Below are 15,065 nucleotides of genomic sequence, written 5' to 3' on the forward strand. Positions count from 1 at the left end.
TAATCATTAATATATAAATGTACCAATTCAGGGTGTCCCCTGCCTACTGCCCGAAGTTAGCTGGGATAGGCTCCAGCACCTCCGCGACCCTCGTGAGGAATAAGCGGCATGGAAAATGAATGAATGAATGAATATATAAATGTTATTTTTTTTAATTTAACAAATTTTTGGGGTCTGCAAAAACACTGATGGCAGTGAATGAGTTCATAGTGATAATGGGTTAAAAAAAAAAAAAAAAAAGGAAAAAAACACTGGGTTTTAATTGAGGGTTAGTCTTTTTTTTTTAGTTTTATTTATTTATCATAATTTTTTTTTAATAATAAAATCTACCAGTAACTCCCTTATATTTACTTATTTCTATCATAAAATATTACAAATTATATTTTATCTTTTTTTTTTTTTTTAACTTTGTGCAATAAAATAATTTTCGTTTTTTAAATCTACTACATGAAAACAATTATAGTTATTTACTTTATATGTTTTCTTTATATATCGTATTGGCCCGAATATAAGACGGCCCTGATTATAAGACGACCCCCTCTTTTTCAAGACTCAGGTTCGGAAAAAGACTTTTTGAACACCAAATTAATTTTTATACAGAAAATAATTACAGTACATCCGAAACAAATTATTATAACAATATATTTGAGAGAAAAAGCATGTTATTTTGCCTTAGTCTTCCAAAACACTCATACCAGTAAATGAGTTCATAGATAGTAATGGTGGGTGAAATATATATATATATATATATATATATATATATTTTAAATCACCACCCAAAAAAAACAGCCTCTATATATCCGTATACTGTATATGACGGAAAACACAGACAAGACTGAAAAAGCAGTTTCTGCTTTTGCATTCATCTTTAGAAGACACTGCTGTATTATAAGCCAAAGGAACTGTTCCGTTTGATAGAACAATATGTCTATATGCTGCCATAGCAGATTCATTGCACATTAAGCCCCCGAACTATTTTTAATTGGTCCGCTTTACCCTGTAAACCCCTTTTTACAGACGCCGCGCAACCGCTATTGTTTCAACCCAGCCATAAAACGAAGGTAATTAATTATTTATTATTCAAAATGTTGGTCATTTTTAGCTTAGAATCATTAATTGATGTCTAATATTTCTTTAAAAAAAAAAAAAAAAAACGACATTAAAAAAATGATTCACTTGCATATTTAAACTTTTAAACAAATTACTGTACATTACAATGAAAAAATGGTGTTTGTAAAAAATCACGGATATCTACCTCATAACTATCGCTTAATTGTATTTTTTGGTTTTACTGTCCCATTTTCTCCGATATGTTGGATGATAAATAATCGATCCAAACAAAGAAATTTTTTTTTTTTTTAAAACAACGTTTAAAAGGGTAAATATATGAAAGAGAAAATCTCGACCACTTCCTGATGTCTGCGATTTCTGCATCGCGACCCTTGATATATTACCATGTTTCACCCCTAAAATCCCCCAAAATCCAGCTGTGGCCATTCACAGTTGTGTCTTGACACTCAGTGACACATGCTACATGGAGTTTTGGGATCGAAGCAAAGTAAGTACGCGATAACATCTTGTTAAAGTCATGCCATCTTTAATTCTGCTCTTTCATGCTCTCACCTCGAGATAGTGTTTCGCTGTTTAAATTTTTATTTTTTTTTAAATTCCCCTCTCTTCAAAATTTTTCTTCCCCCAGAAAATTGAGATTTTAAGCTTTCCAATGATGTATCACACATGCATATCGGACAATTTTGAAAGTTGGCCAAATTGGGGCTCTCAGATTGGAACTTTAAGTCACCTGAGTGTTTCCTCCATATACAGTATAGGATTCAAATATACAGTAATAGACTAGATTAGAACAATGTAGTGCATGTGTAATGCGGTTTGCCACAGTAGCCACTAGATGTCAGTAAAGTGTATGCTTACTACTTTGTAAAGAATAAAACTTATCCTGGGGACTCTTTTTTTTTTTTTTTTTTTTTTTTTTTAAATAAATCAAATTATGTTTTAACAGCAAATCATATATATATACTATATTTAAAAACACCTCATTAAAAACTTCCCTGACGGTGATAGACTTTCAAAGAATTTTTACCTACTTTATAAAAATAATTGTAAATATATTAGGGCTGTCAAACTATTAAAAATTTTAATCGAGTTAATTACAGCTTAAAAATTAATTAATCGTAATTAATCGCAATTCAAACCATCTATAAAATATGCCATATTTTTCTGTAAATTATTGTTGGAATGGAAAGATAAGACACAAGATGGATATATACATTCAACATAGTGTACATAAATACTGTATTTGTTTATTATAACAATAAATCAACAAGATGGCATTAACATTATTAACATTCTGTTAAAGCGATCCATGAATAGAAAGACTTGAAGTTCTTATAAAAGAAAAATGTTAGTACAAGTTATAGAAATTTTATATTAAAACCCCTCTTAATGTTTTCATTTTAATAAAATTTGTAAAATTTTCAATCAAAAAATAAACTAGTAGCCCGCCATTGTTGATGTCAATAATTACTTACACAATGCTCATGGGTGCTGAAGCCTATAAAATCAGTCGCACCCAAGCGCCAGCAGAGGGCGGCAAAACTCCATAAAACATAATTAACAAGTGAGTGTTTCACTGTACTTTCATTTAAATCTGTCTTAGCGGGGCATCTGCGTTAATTGCGTCAAATATTTTAACGTGATTAATTTTAAAAATTAATTAACGCCCGTTAACGTGATAATTTTGACAGCCCTAATTTTAAGACAATTCGACTATATACAACAATTTGGCAAAGCGCAGATGACGAGAAATTAGTCTTTTAATCTGCCGTTTAGCCCTGCTTGCCGTTATAGCACTCTAGCGTCCCCAACTGGAGGATGAAGTCGGCAGGGTCACGATTTCATCTGATTTAGAATTCAGCCCATTGAGGGGGTATTATTCAGAATGAGGAAAATGCGATGAAGAGAGCAGCAAAATGTCATTGTTTCAATCTCTTTACGCCAATATTTTTACAGAATTTTCTTTTTATCGAAGTATTTTTCCCCAACCGCTAAATAAATTGTATGGTCATGATAAATAACAGTCTCGTGCTAATAGATGGAATATGAAATATTAAAAATGCATTTATTCAGTACGACATGGCAAAATTACTCCATAATTGTCAAAACTGTTGACTTCTTGCACCTCCCAAATGATATTTTATGCCACCGGAGTTAGTCTGGCTTTTGTCATTTCCCTGCCCCGGCTTCGGAGAGCATAAACAAACCAGGAGGCAAGACAGCTAGCCGTCATGCTAATCCGAACCGAGCGGCATTTCAAAGTCTTATTCTCGCCTTTCGAAGCGAAGATAACACAATACTACCCCGTATCATGTCACAGGGCTGCAGGGTTGTCGATTGTCTTCGCTGATCGGCAACCCCTTGTTCTCCTGCTGTGGGCAGGAGAGCTCGTTTGACGGGGAAGCAGCTGGAGAATGACCGTCGGACAAACCGGCCGACGTCGGAGGAGCGCGTAGCTGCCTGAGCCTAACCCAAGGATAGTGGTCTATTGCCAGGCACACGAAGAGGGCAGAAGGGGCTGGAAATCTGGTCGATATGGGGAACCGCATAAGCCAAGTATAGCGCTCTCCCGGCAGGCACGTGAAGAGGACCGAGGGGGGTGTGCGACAAGCCGCCAGTCATTGGCTGAGTGGCATTCTCGGTGACCAAGGAGCATTGTCAGCCACAAAATGTAAGCCACCTCTGTATTAAAACATGTGCCATGATCCCAGTATTTGACATAATACAAAACAGGATGTTTACTCACTTCCTTGTAAGGCCAATGGTTCCACAGTTGTAGGACTTGTTTTGGCCAATCTCGGGGTGAACAGGAACTTTTTAAAACCCAGAAAGGCTCACACACCTCTCCCGGGTGCAGCAACAAATCCCTGCGGCACATTTGGCTGGCGTGATGCGAAAAATAAGCAAATTAATCCGCAAAATCAGCTGAATCCGCAGTCCATCTTCCTGCTATTAAGCAGTGCTTCTCAATTATTTTCTGTTACGCCCCCCCCAAGGAAGACGTAAATGTTTTGCGCCCCCCCAAACTCTGCCGCCACTGTAAATAGTATCATTTGTCTATAATATTGCTATTATAAGTATGCCTCTGCCTCACATTGTGTCCTTTTTTCTATTAGAGAAAATAACAGAAATCAACTTATAAAGTATAACTTTATTAACATTGTTTTGTTTGTAACAGAAAAGACTTAACGCGCATCAATTTGCCTGAATTTAAAAAAAAGTCACATCCAAACTGTAAAAATACACTCAAGTTACATTTTTGACCATTTGATACTGAAGAATAAAATGTAATAAAATCAGTAAATAATAACTAATTCAAGTTGATTAGAAACATTAATTCATGAGGAAAATATGCCAAAAATTTTGACCAAAAAAACATAACTGAATCGAAGAAAAAAAGAGTGTCTTTGGACAGAAGGACAGTTTTTATTTTTGCTGCTCACAGTATCACCTCCAGTTTGCAATGGTGTGGGGTTATTTTGCACTGAGCATGCTAACAGTGCTCTCTGGTTTACTGATATAACACTGACAAAGCGTAGTGGCGCCACCAGGGGGTGGCCAGGGGTGGCCGTGGTTGGCCACCCCACTGGCCACCCCGCTTGCCAGTATATCGTTAGATTGCTGTAGCATCAGTTATTGTTGAGGTGGTTGCAGCTCAACGTTGCATTCGTAGGAAGAATTGACGGAGAATTAAGTTGTCTTTTAGCCAAAACTCGGCGCATTTAATTTCCATTGACATGCGGATACATCCTCTCTCATTGCTGTCTTCACAGGCAATCCCACAAATCAAAGTCATCAAAGTCATACACAAAGAAGTAATAAATGTAGCACTTTAGACAATTAAGTCCCATCCTGCCATCCTGTGGCGAAAAGATAATATGTCAATAATAATAAGCAATAGGAACATTATTTCAACATCAACTGAGGACACATTTATGAATACAAAACATTTCCTCCACCATTTCTCTCAACAGTTATGCATTTCTTCCCAAATGAATGCATGTATTTTGTTTTGTTAAATGTAGGGCTGTCAAATTTATCACGTTAACGGGCGCTAATTAATTTTAAAAAATTAATCAAGTGAAAATATTTATCGCAATTAACGCATTCGCGGTAAGACTCATTCACGCATTGCCGCAAACAGCCTACAATGGCGCCGTTTTACTTATATACAGAGATAAGAGGCAGAGTGGAGTACATACAAGCATTCATTGGGGCCGTGCTTTTAATTAAAAGCTTTGCAATATAGATATTGTGGGAAGCGACGTGGGGAAGAATGACAGGAGTTGATCTTTTTCTTAACACCCTGTAGTGTACCCAACACAGAGAAGATATAGCATTTGCAGCCACCACACACAGTCATGGTTGCACCACTTCCCATCATGCATTTGGGCAGAACAGTTACATCGCTACAGTATCATTTACTGAAAGCTCAACAAATACACTAGATGGCAATATTTAGTCACAATATACAAACTCACATTTATCCTTTAAGAATGACAAGTCTTTCTATCCGTGGATCCCTTTCACAGAAAGAATGTTAATAAAGTTAAAGCCATCTTGTGGATTTATTTTTATAATAAACAAATACAGTACTTACGTACAGTATGTTAAATGTATATATCCGTCTTGTCTTATCTTTCCATTCCAATAATAATTTACAGAAAAATATGGCATATTTTAGAGATGGTTTGAATTGCGATTAAATTACGATTAATTAATTTTTAAGCTGTGATTAACTCGATGAAAAATTTTAATTGTTTGACAGCCCTAGTTAAATGTACACTTTATACCTAATATATACAGAACACAATAAAACAGAATTGTTGTGGAACTCAAAATATTGACTGGACAGTTATGGACTATGCACATTAAATCATTAGTAACATCAAATATTACCCAGTACACCAAAGTATATCAGTAGCTGTGTCCTTAAGTATTTCTAATAGTTTTCCCCTGACCTTTTTACTACAATAATATAATGAAAACCTGAAATTATGGCTTTCAGTTTTGGCCACCCCAAGATTTTAAGTGGCCCCATCTGGCCACCCCTATGAAAAATTTCTGGAGACGCCACTGACAAAGTGGGACGATTGTTGGCAATATTCGGCATGTTTTCGCTGAAAAACAACCAAGTGGCTTATCAATGAGATTGGGGTCTAATGTCTTTAAGTGGCGTCTTAATTGATTTGGCTTCCGGCTGTCCGCTATAATCATTTTTAGACGCAGTAAACAGTGGTCTTTCCTCATCTACCACTGTATTAAATGTCAAAGCCAAAAGGCAAACGGCCCGAAAAAAAAAACTCGGCGGCCGAGGGAAACCCGTAGGTGAGGGCGGTCGTCGTGACGATCCTGTAAGATATGCTTGATTGTATGACCATTATATTCTGCGGGTTGTATAAGTTTGCTCTCCCAAGCTATTATGAAGAATACAGTTTTAGCCCATAATCATGTGCTTCCATTTTTTTTACCGGAAATTGCTCACATTCTGCTGATAAATAGATACACACACATATGTTGATTCATCACACAACGTCTCAGTACTTTTCCACCAAGCTACTTCGAGTGCAAATGTGTGTTCAAAACAAAGTTATCTTGCTCGCTCAAGAGTGTGACTGTTAATTTAATCAAGAGTGTGACTGTTAATTTAATCAATGAGTGTGACTGTTAATTTAATCAATGACTAGAATAAGGAACTTGCCCGATCAAAACTGCCACATTGGACAACAGTGTTGTAACTATATTCTGCCCAGCAACAAGCCCTCAATAAAAGTCAGCAGCGCGGGGAGCTCTAAGAGAGACTTCGATGAGACGCTCTTAGTCACGTTGCCCGATCCCAGACCTCTCCCCAAACTGCAGCTTGGTAAAAGTCTACTCTCTGACTCCTGCCTCCTTGTGTCCTGCCTTTGTCACCTCGCTCTGGGTCAACAGCTAAATTGAAGAAGGTGTTTTAGACCCAACAGATCCCAAGCCGAAAATGGCACTTCTTGGGTGGACACGTGAGAACCGGAGAAGACAGTGGGTCGCTGCGTGAGTCCGGCCGGAAACGGCTTTCGAAAACGGCGCACAGCTCTTCATATCTCTCTTCTGTATGCTCTTGCTTACTTCAAAAATACTGCGCGCACTTTGAAAATGAGAGCGCCACTGCCACCTACTGAGTGGATGTGCAAGTACACTTCATTCTAGTACGGGAAAAAAAACAAAAAAACAAAACAAAAAAAAACTAACCACTATTTGAGAAGTACTGCTATAAAGAAATGCTGTATTGTGAGATGGTGACCCAGGTGACGTCACACTCGCATTCCTCCTCAATACAGGAGGTTATTCATTTTAAAGGGATCCTCTATTTTTAAGACAAGTAATTCTTAAAAGATAAATGTTAGTATGAGTTATAATAATTTGATATTAAAACCCCTCTTAATGTTTTTGTTTTAATAAAGTTTGTAAAATGTTTTCAAGTGAAAGGTCGCCATTCTTGTTACATCGCAGTGCGTGACGTCACTGGTCCCGTTGACGAAATTCCAGCGTGTCATTCGTTAGCTTTCCCAACATGTCATCAGTTCTACCCTTCCTATTTGAACCAGATCTGAAAAGTGAAGCGCAGGACAGCACTGTCGGTCGTTCACAAGACGAGCTTCAGGGAAAAATGCGTGCAGCAAATACCTGATAAGACAAAAGTTGGGCAAAACTGGTGATGTGAGAGAGTCCTGTTGGGAACTCCGGTTGTATGCTGTCCGGTTTTATTAGCAGATATTCAAGGTAAGCATATTGTGTTTTCAAACTTATCCCAATATAATTATGTAGATTGTTAGCATCCAGAGCTGTCGTGTGCTTTACATACAGTACAGGCCAAAGAGCACACCTTGTGTAATCCATGTCTTGTACATTGTAACGCGTGGTAGCTAGGATACGTGTATGAAAGTACCAAAAAGGGGAGAAGCTTCCACTTATGCAGATTTATTCACAAAAAATATTTCCACCTTGACCACTCTTCACTCGGGAGCTCAGCAGTACGCAAACACGCGTTCCCTGATGAACTCCAACATTGTTGTATGGTCCACGTCAGAGTCACTGTCGTCACTGTAGCATGCCATAGTGCTTTAATTATTTAGTATGATTTGGGGAAAACTCCCACGAAGAATACTCAAAAAAAAAGATAGCAATAGTAATCCAAATCCGCGTTTTTTACTCGAAGATCCAGGAATTAGACCAGTCCCATGGCAATGTCGTAGCTGCGATCAGAAAAGCCGCTATGGGACCGACGAATCAAAAAAACGGACAGATCCGAAACCAATATTGCAGACGCGGTGGGACCGTCGGATCCAGAAAATAGACGGATCCCTTACTTGACTGAGGATCCAGGAAAAGTGTTCAGACGCCATTTGTAACACGTGGTGGGTAGGATACTGCATACAGGGACCAAAAAGGGGGAGAAGCTTCCACTTTTGCACATTTATTCACTAAAAATAATAATTCCACCTTGACCACTCACTTCAGTCCCCATGTTTCCATTTGACTGGAAATTGCATCCAAAAGCAGCGCATCGTGGCATTTTACTTCGCGAGTTTAGGCAGCAATAAGCAATTGTTAAACACGCTACACATTTGGAAAGATACCAATGACGTCATCACTGCGAGCTTGCAAACCATGGCGCCAACTAACGGTCAAAATATGGACTAAATATTATAAAATAATGCCATTGATTTAACATTTTATGTGTTTCGAACAACATATTTTAGTACAAGAGAACAATTGTGGTTTATTAGAGCCTACATGTATTTAAGTTAGAAGATCACTTTAATGGCGTGGGATTGAAAAAATTTAATATATAAATCGATCGCTTTCACACACGTCCAAGCGGTACATTTCATTCAGGAGCATAAAAGTTAGCTAGTTGATACTCTAAATGTGTGTGTGTGTGTTAGGAGCACCACAAGATTACTTTTTTTGAGGCATAATCAGTAAGCAGTAATTAAATTACTTTTGCAAGTAGTTTGTGACAACACTGATGGCTGGAGTGAGGATTGGACGGAAGTCATTGAGGTTTCCTGTGAGTGACTTTTTGAGGACTGGTATGATGATGGCTGATTTTAAGCAGGCTACAATTGGTAAGAATGGTATTATTACTAAGCTTGAGAACGATAAACCGATACGACCGGATATCTGGTTTTACAGGTGAGAGATACAGCTGTATCGATAGTAAAGTTACCATTTGACAGTAATTAGCTATTAAATATTCAATGAACCGATAGTAGAGATAGAATTCGGCTATCGCGAGCACAAGAATCGGCTTCTAATGCCTAGTTCAATGCATTGTTCAATATGATAATAATTTAGCTTTTACCTCACATGCTGCGCTTGAGTCATTCACCACACAGCGCACTTAGATGGTGACCGCCGTCGTGGTTGCCTTAACTTCCCATTCATTTCGGCAGAACCGCTGGTAGTCGCCGTCATTACCCGATCGTCACGGGCGTGTCATAACAACGCGAGAGCTAACAAAACCACTGTAACGCCCGCTCCGTAGCGTTTTCTTCACAGCCCAAAACGAAACTAGTAGTGGCAACGAAGCAACATGCTAAAACAATGGACAGTTTGCGCAACCCCGCCAGCGACGTGCAGCGATTGATTTTCAACGCACCCAGGAAAACAAAAGTCAGACTTTGAAGCGATGAAGGCAGCCAGACCTGTTCGCATGGACGGAGCTAGTGTGAAGTGTGGAGCGGTACAGAGATCGTGAGTTTTTAACCCTGAAAAATGGTGGAAAGGGGGGCATATTGTTTCCACGAAACGCAGTCTACTTAAACATTATCACGTGGATCAGTCGATCTTCCTTAAGAAAAATCTGCCCTTCAAAAACGATATAGACAGTCATGAGGAATAAAAAAATGTGGAAGCACAGGCATAAGTGAATGACTTTGTTGTGTATAAGGTTAAAGTAATGATTATAGACCTGTCCGTCTAAAATGCCATGTTTTTATTCCCCCGATAATACCAGTGGTAAAGCATACTTTATTATTTATTTATGATAACACTAGCAGGTTTAATTCTTTTTTTTTTCTAAAGCTGCTGCATATAACTAATATTTTTTGCTTGTAAGATGTTTACGTTGAAAGTTTGCACTAAAATTATTTACCTTTTGTGTTCAAAACACCAGGAATACATTAATCAAATTACTGCACTTTATTGTTGTCTGTCACTGGAGTTTTATTTTTTTATCAATCCCATCCAACAAAATGACGGTCATATAGTAAGCTTTTTTTTTTTTCATAAGAAAATAAAACATAACATTGGTATGAAATTTTGTTGTTTAATGTAATTTTTAATGGTTTTTTTAAAATGTTTAAAATACTGTACGAACACACACAACAAATGTTTACTATCGTATCGTTTTCACTCTGTATCGAACCGTATCATTCTTAAACTGTATCGAATCGTATCAAATCGCTCGGCCTTAAGAATGTATCGTTTTTTAATCGAATCGTAACCTGTGTATCTAGATACATATCGAATCGGCTTCATGCCAGAGATTCCCAACCCTAATTATTACTATTTGCAGCTTACATTTTCTAACTTGTCAATGTTGAACTTTGACCTCAGGCGGTCTCAATAAAATACAACAAAATTCGACAATCGGGCAACGGCAGGTGTACTTCTCCCGGCGACTTGATGGAGTGGTCGCCAAAGGAGTGACGCGAAAGCGTCTTCAATCACGGTGCTGCCGGCGTGCTAATCGATACCTCATGGAGTGTCATAACTCACAGCTCGCTGTGGGGGCTGTTGAAAATAAAGAAATCGATGGAGTTGCTGTTTATTTGCTGCTTGCGCTTACGTCAGGACAACACGTCAACGATGTCGCTCGCCCATTTTTCTTAGTTCTTAAACTTTATCAACATTTATTGTGTTTATTAACTTACTTGTTCACATTTGCAAATTTTCCCTATTTTATGCATTAAATTATTTATTTCAAATTGTATTTAATTTTGTTTGACTTTATTGTATTTCATTGTATTTATTGATTTTTCAATTATGTTAATGTAGGTTAATTAAAAAATTATTGTAATTTTTATTAGATTTACTTTCATTTCTTTGTCTGTAGTATATACAATTTATTTGTTCAAAGTTATTTAATTCCATTTAAATATTGACTATTCATTTTTAATATTTATCTAAATATACTTTATTCACATTATTTTAATGTATTTTTTAAATATTTAATTTTCTTTAACTTATTTATATATTTTATGTTTTATTTAGATTATATTCAGTTTATTGTTTATTTTCTTTAACTTATTTTTTATATATATATTTTATGCTTTATTTAGATTTTAATCAGTTGTTTATTTTTCCGAAAATTACTTAAGTTCATTTAAATAATTTTATTGTATTCAATTTAATCCTATTTAAATCTTACATGTATTTCTTTCTTTTTTATTTATTTCTTTTGCCAATTTTTTTCCAACAAGCACTTGTCCGAAAGGCAATCAATAATCAATCAAGGTTTCCTCAATAAAATTCTTCCCGTAGGAAATCCTGTTTTTTGTATTTGCTTGTAAAATTTTTGAACTGTCTCAGTCATCTAGACACTACGTGCGTGACCCGTAGCGGGTTCTGTGGTTCTGTTCTCCTAGGATTGTTGAAAAGGGCCGATGATTGCCCGCCAGTCGGCCGTCCGCCCGCCGCTCTACTTTAGCAAGAAAGTGAGTCGGAGGCCTCGGCCCACTTTCACGCACCACAAAAAACTAGGCTAAAGTGTCCAAAAAAGAAGCGACCCATTTTTTTCCCATTATTGATATTTTAGCTTATTGCCTGCTTAACTCATCGGCTGTCATTAGAGGAGCTAGACGTCCAATCCATTTGAAGTGGAAGCTGCCAGCCTCCCACTTAAATTGGATAGGCCGTCCATTAGTGATAAATTTATTTCAATTCACGGCAGAAGCAAGAAAAGACCTTTCACGGCCCCTCAGGGCGGCCATGTTGGTAGCAGCGGCGCTCCCATCGAAGTCATTCTATTGACATTCAAATATATTTTTTTTATAATTTTTGTCTTTGTTTACACATGAAGGCGGCTAATTTTTGTAACTGACTAGCCTCATAGTTTACGTTTGCATCCATATCTGTAAAGAACTTAGGGATTTAAGCATTTATTCGCAAGAATTTTCGCCAGAAAAGCTCCTTTTACGCCAGGTGGCCGCTAGCCTCATTCGCTAACATAGTAGCATTGTACTTCGTCATATAGGTAAAATAAACGCTAACTGTACAGTTTCTTTGCTTTTAACCAAGAATCGATACAGTTTTACGCCCATATCTATGAAGAATTCAGGGATTTAAGCATTTATTCACAAGAATTTTCGCCAGAAAAGCTCCTTTTACACCAGGCGGCCGCTAGCCTCCTTTGCTAACATAGTAGCATGGTACTTTGTCAATATATGTAAAATAAACGCTAACGGTACCGTTTATTTGCTTTTAATCAAGAATCGAGACTGTTTTACATCCATATCTATGAAGAATTCGGGGATTTAAGCATTTATTCACAAGAATTTTCACCAGAAAAGCTCCTTTTACGCCAGGCGGCCGCTAGCCTCATTCGCTAACATAGTAGCATGGTATTTTGTCAATATACGTAAAATAAACGCTAACTGTACAGTTTATTTGCTTTTAACCAAGAATCGAGACAATTTTACGTCCATATCTATGAAGAATTCAGGGATTTAAGCATTTATTCACAAGAATTTTCGCCAGAAAAGCTCCTTTTACGCCGGGCGGCCGCTAGCCTCCTTTGCTAAAATAGTAGCATGGTACTTTGTCAATATACGTAAAATAAAAGCTAACTGTACAGTTTATTTGCTTTTAACCAAGAATCGAGACTGTTTTATGTCCATAACTATGACGATTTCTGGGATTTAAGCATTTATTCACAAGAATTTTCACCAGAAAAGCTCTGTTTATGCCGGGCGGCCGCTAGCCTCATTCGCTAACAGTATATAGTGTTTAATGATAATAAAAGGATATTCTATTCTATAATAAGTTGTGATTGGATATAGAATTTGTTAATTATTTATTTACATATTATTTATAATTGGTTCTGCATGTTTTCCTCAAGTATTAAGTTTCTGATATTAAATTGAGTGATTTATTAGCTGTTGAAAACCTGCAGTAAATAAAAAAAAATAAGTTGCTATTTTGGTCAAAAACTTATATGTAATGTTAAATATTGCTACTGATCCTGAAGATATAGGTGATTATCTCTGCATTTGGTGATTTTTGTGCATCTGGTGTAAAATCCGACTTTTATAGCCATTTTAAGTTGTGTTATATAGAAAATAATTAATTGGGATTTTATAAGGGAACGACTTTGAATTTCTTTAAGCCGCTGCTCAAGGAGATTCATATATGGCTAAGGTAGGTGCCTGTTTTTGTTTTAGGTCGGGAGCAGCTTTGGTTTTGTAAATATTTGAATTTGTTTTTGAAAATAGGACAGGGGAAACGGCAGCGTTTCCCCTGTCATGTCAATAGGTTATGAAGTCTTTGTTTCAATTAAACCCACCTAGAAGCCACAAACTATATGTAAAAAAGGGGAAAAAAGTTATCTGGGTGTTTAACATCCTCTAGAGTCTAGACTTACTGATCAGAAAAGCCAAGTGGCTCTGCTTTAGACTGGCCAGTGTTTTAAGACAACACTCGCCATTCTGAAGCTAATGCTAATGTGAACGCTAATGCTAGGATTACAGGTGTTGGAGATAATAATGGAAATACCTTAAAAATCACTGAAAATGAATTTAATATAGTGTAGGTCCACCTTTTGCGGCAATTACAGCCTCAATTCTCCGAGTTATGATTCATATAACTTGTGAATTGTTTCTGTAGGAATTTTAAGCCATTCTTCAGTTAGAATACCCTGTGAGTATTTAAGAGACGATGGCGGTGGAAATTGACGTCTTAATTGAATCTCTAAAACTTACAATAAATGCTCAATAATGTTGAGGTCTGGGGATTGTGCCGGCCAAATGAGATGCTCAACTTCATTGAAATGTTCCTCATGCCATTCTTAAACAATTATGTTCATGATTATGATGCCAAAATGTTAGGTGTTTCCATTATTTTGTCCAACCCCTGTACATGTAATTTCTGATGATCATGGTGATCACTCAGCACAAACCATATTCTCTCTTGCCAAGATAAGAACACAAATCTTACCGTACTTCCCTTTTTTTTTTTTTTTTTTTTTTTTAACCTGTCCTGTTCAGCTATTTGACACGGTGAATGGAAGTCTAAGTGTCTGTTTGGTCTGTACAGTTTTAAATTTTCACATTGAGTATGACATACTGCCATTGTGATCTTTCAAATACGTCGTTTATTAAGACAAAACAGCGAACAGGAAAGGGTTATGGGGAACAGAAGAAAAAAAAGAAACAAGAAAAGAAACACAAACAACAACAAGAAATACATTAAATGCCTACACTAACTATGAATATGTTGGTGCTATCATCAGCTAGATGTATTTCCGGTTGACACCATGTGGGTGGCCTGTTGACCATGGAAAGAAGGGGGGGTCTATTAGATAAGTGATTGGGAGGGGTGGAGTGTACACAAATCAGCTCGGTGATCTAGAAACCAGTAATCGTGTGAATCCCTTGTGAGTGTAAGCCTGTCGGCAACCGACCTTACTCTGCCACTCGGCCATCGTCACCTCCGTGGGATCCAGGGTGGTCCCCCGGGCCACCCGCGCCCCCATTAACTGGCCTTCAGGGATGAGAAGAGGCGACGCACCACCAACCCCAGCTGCCCGTCCCACCGCCCTTAGCTGGAGCCCCCCCGTGTTTCCAAACAAGCAAGATGGAGCGCAGCCTAGCTTGAGACACATCCTAAACTCCGGTGAAGAGAGACAGGCGCAGAGTGACACGACCCAAACACTGCCACGATGCAAGCTGGGATACTCCACGTACAGTATGAAAATGTCACGCGTTGTGAACATATGACAGGAACAATGTCGC

The 15,065-nt window shown here is 37.5% G+C and overlaps 1 protein-coding gene across 1 annotated transcript in view; it reads left to right on the top strand.

Annotated features, from left to right (window-relative positions):
- The first annotated feature begins 9,621 nt into the window (after positions 1–9,621).
- rims4 (regulating synaptic membrane exocytosis 4) overlaps positions 9,622–15,065 on the top strand; it is a 44,909-nt gene continuing 39,465 nt past the window's right edge. Inside the window, exon 1 of the mRNA XM_057846545.1 lies at positions 9,622–9,807. The gene's annotated coding sequence lies outside the window, so the exon portion shown is untranslated. The remainder of the gene's footprint in view (positions 9,808–15,065) is intronic.

The sequence above is a fragment of the Corythoichthys intestinalis genome, chromosome 9 (assembly GCF_030265065.1).
Source record: "Corythoichthys intestinalis isolate RoL2023-P3 chromosome 9, ASM3026506v1, whole genome shotgun sequence".
Taxonomy (NCBI): domain Eukaryota; kingdom Metazoa; phylum Chordata; class Actinopteri; order Syngnathiformes; family Syngnathidae; genus Corythoichthys; species Corythoichthys intestinalis.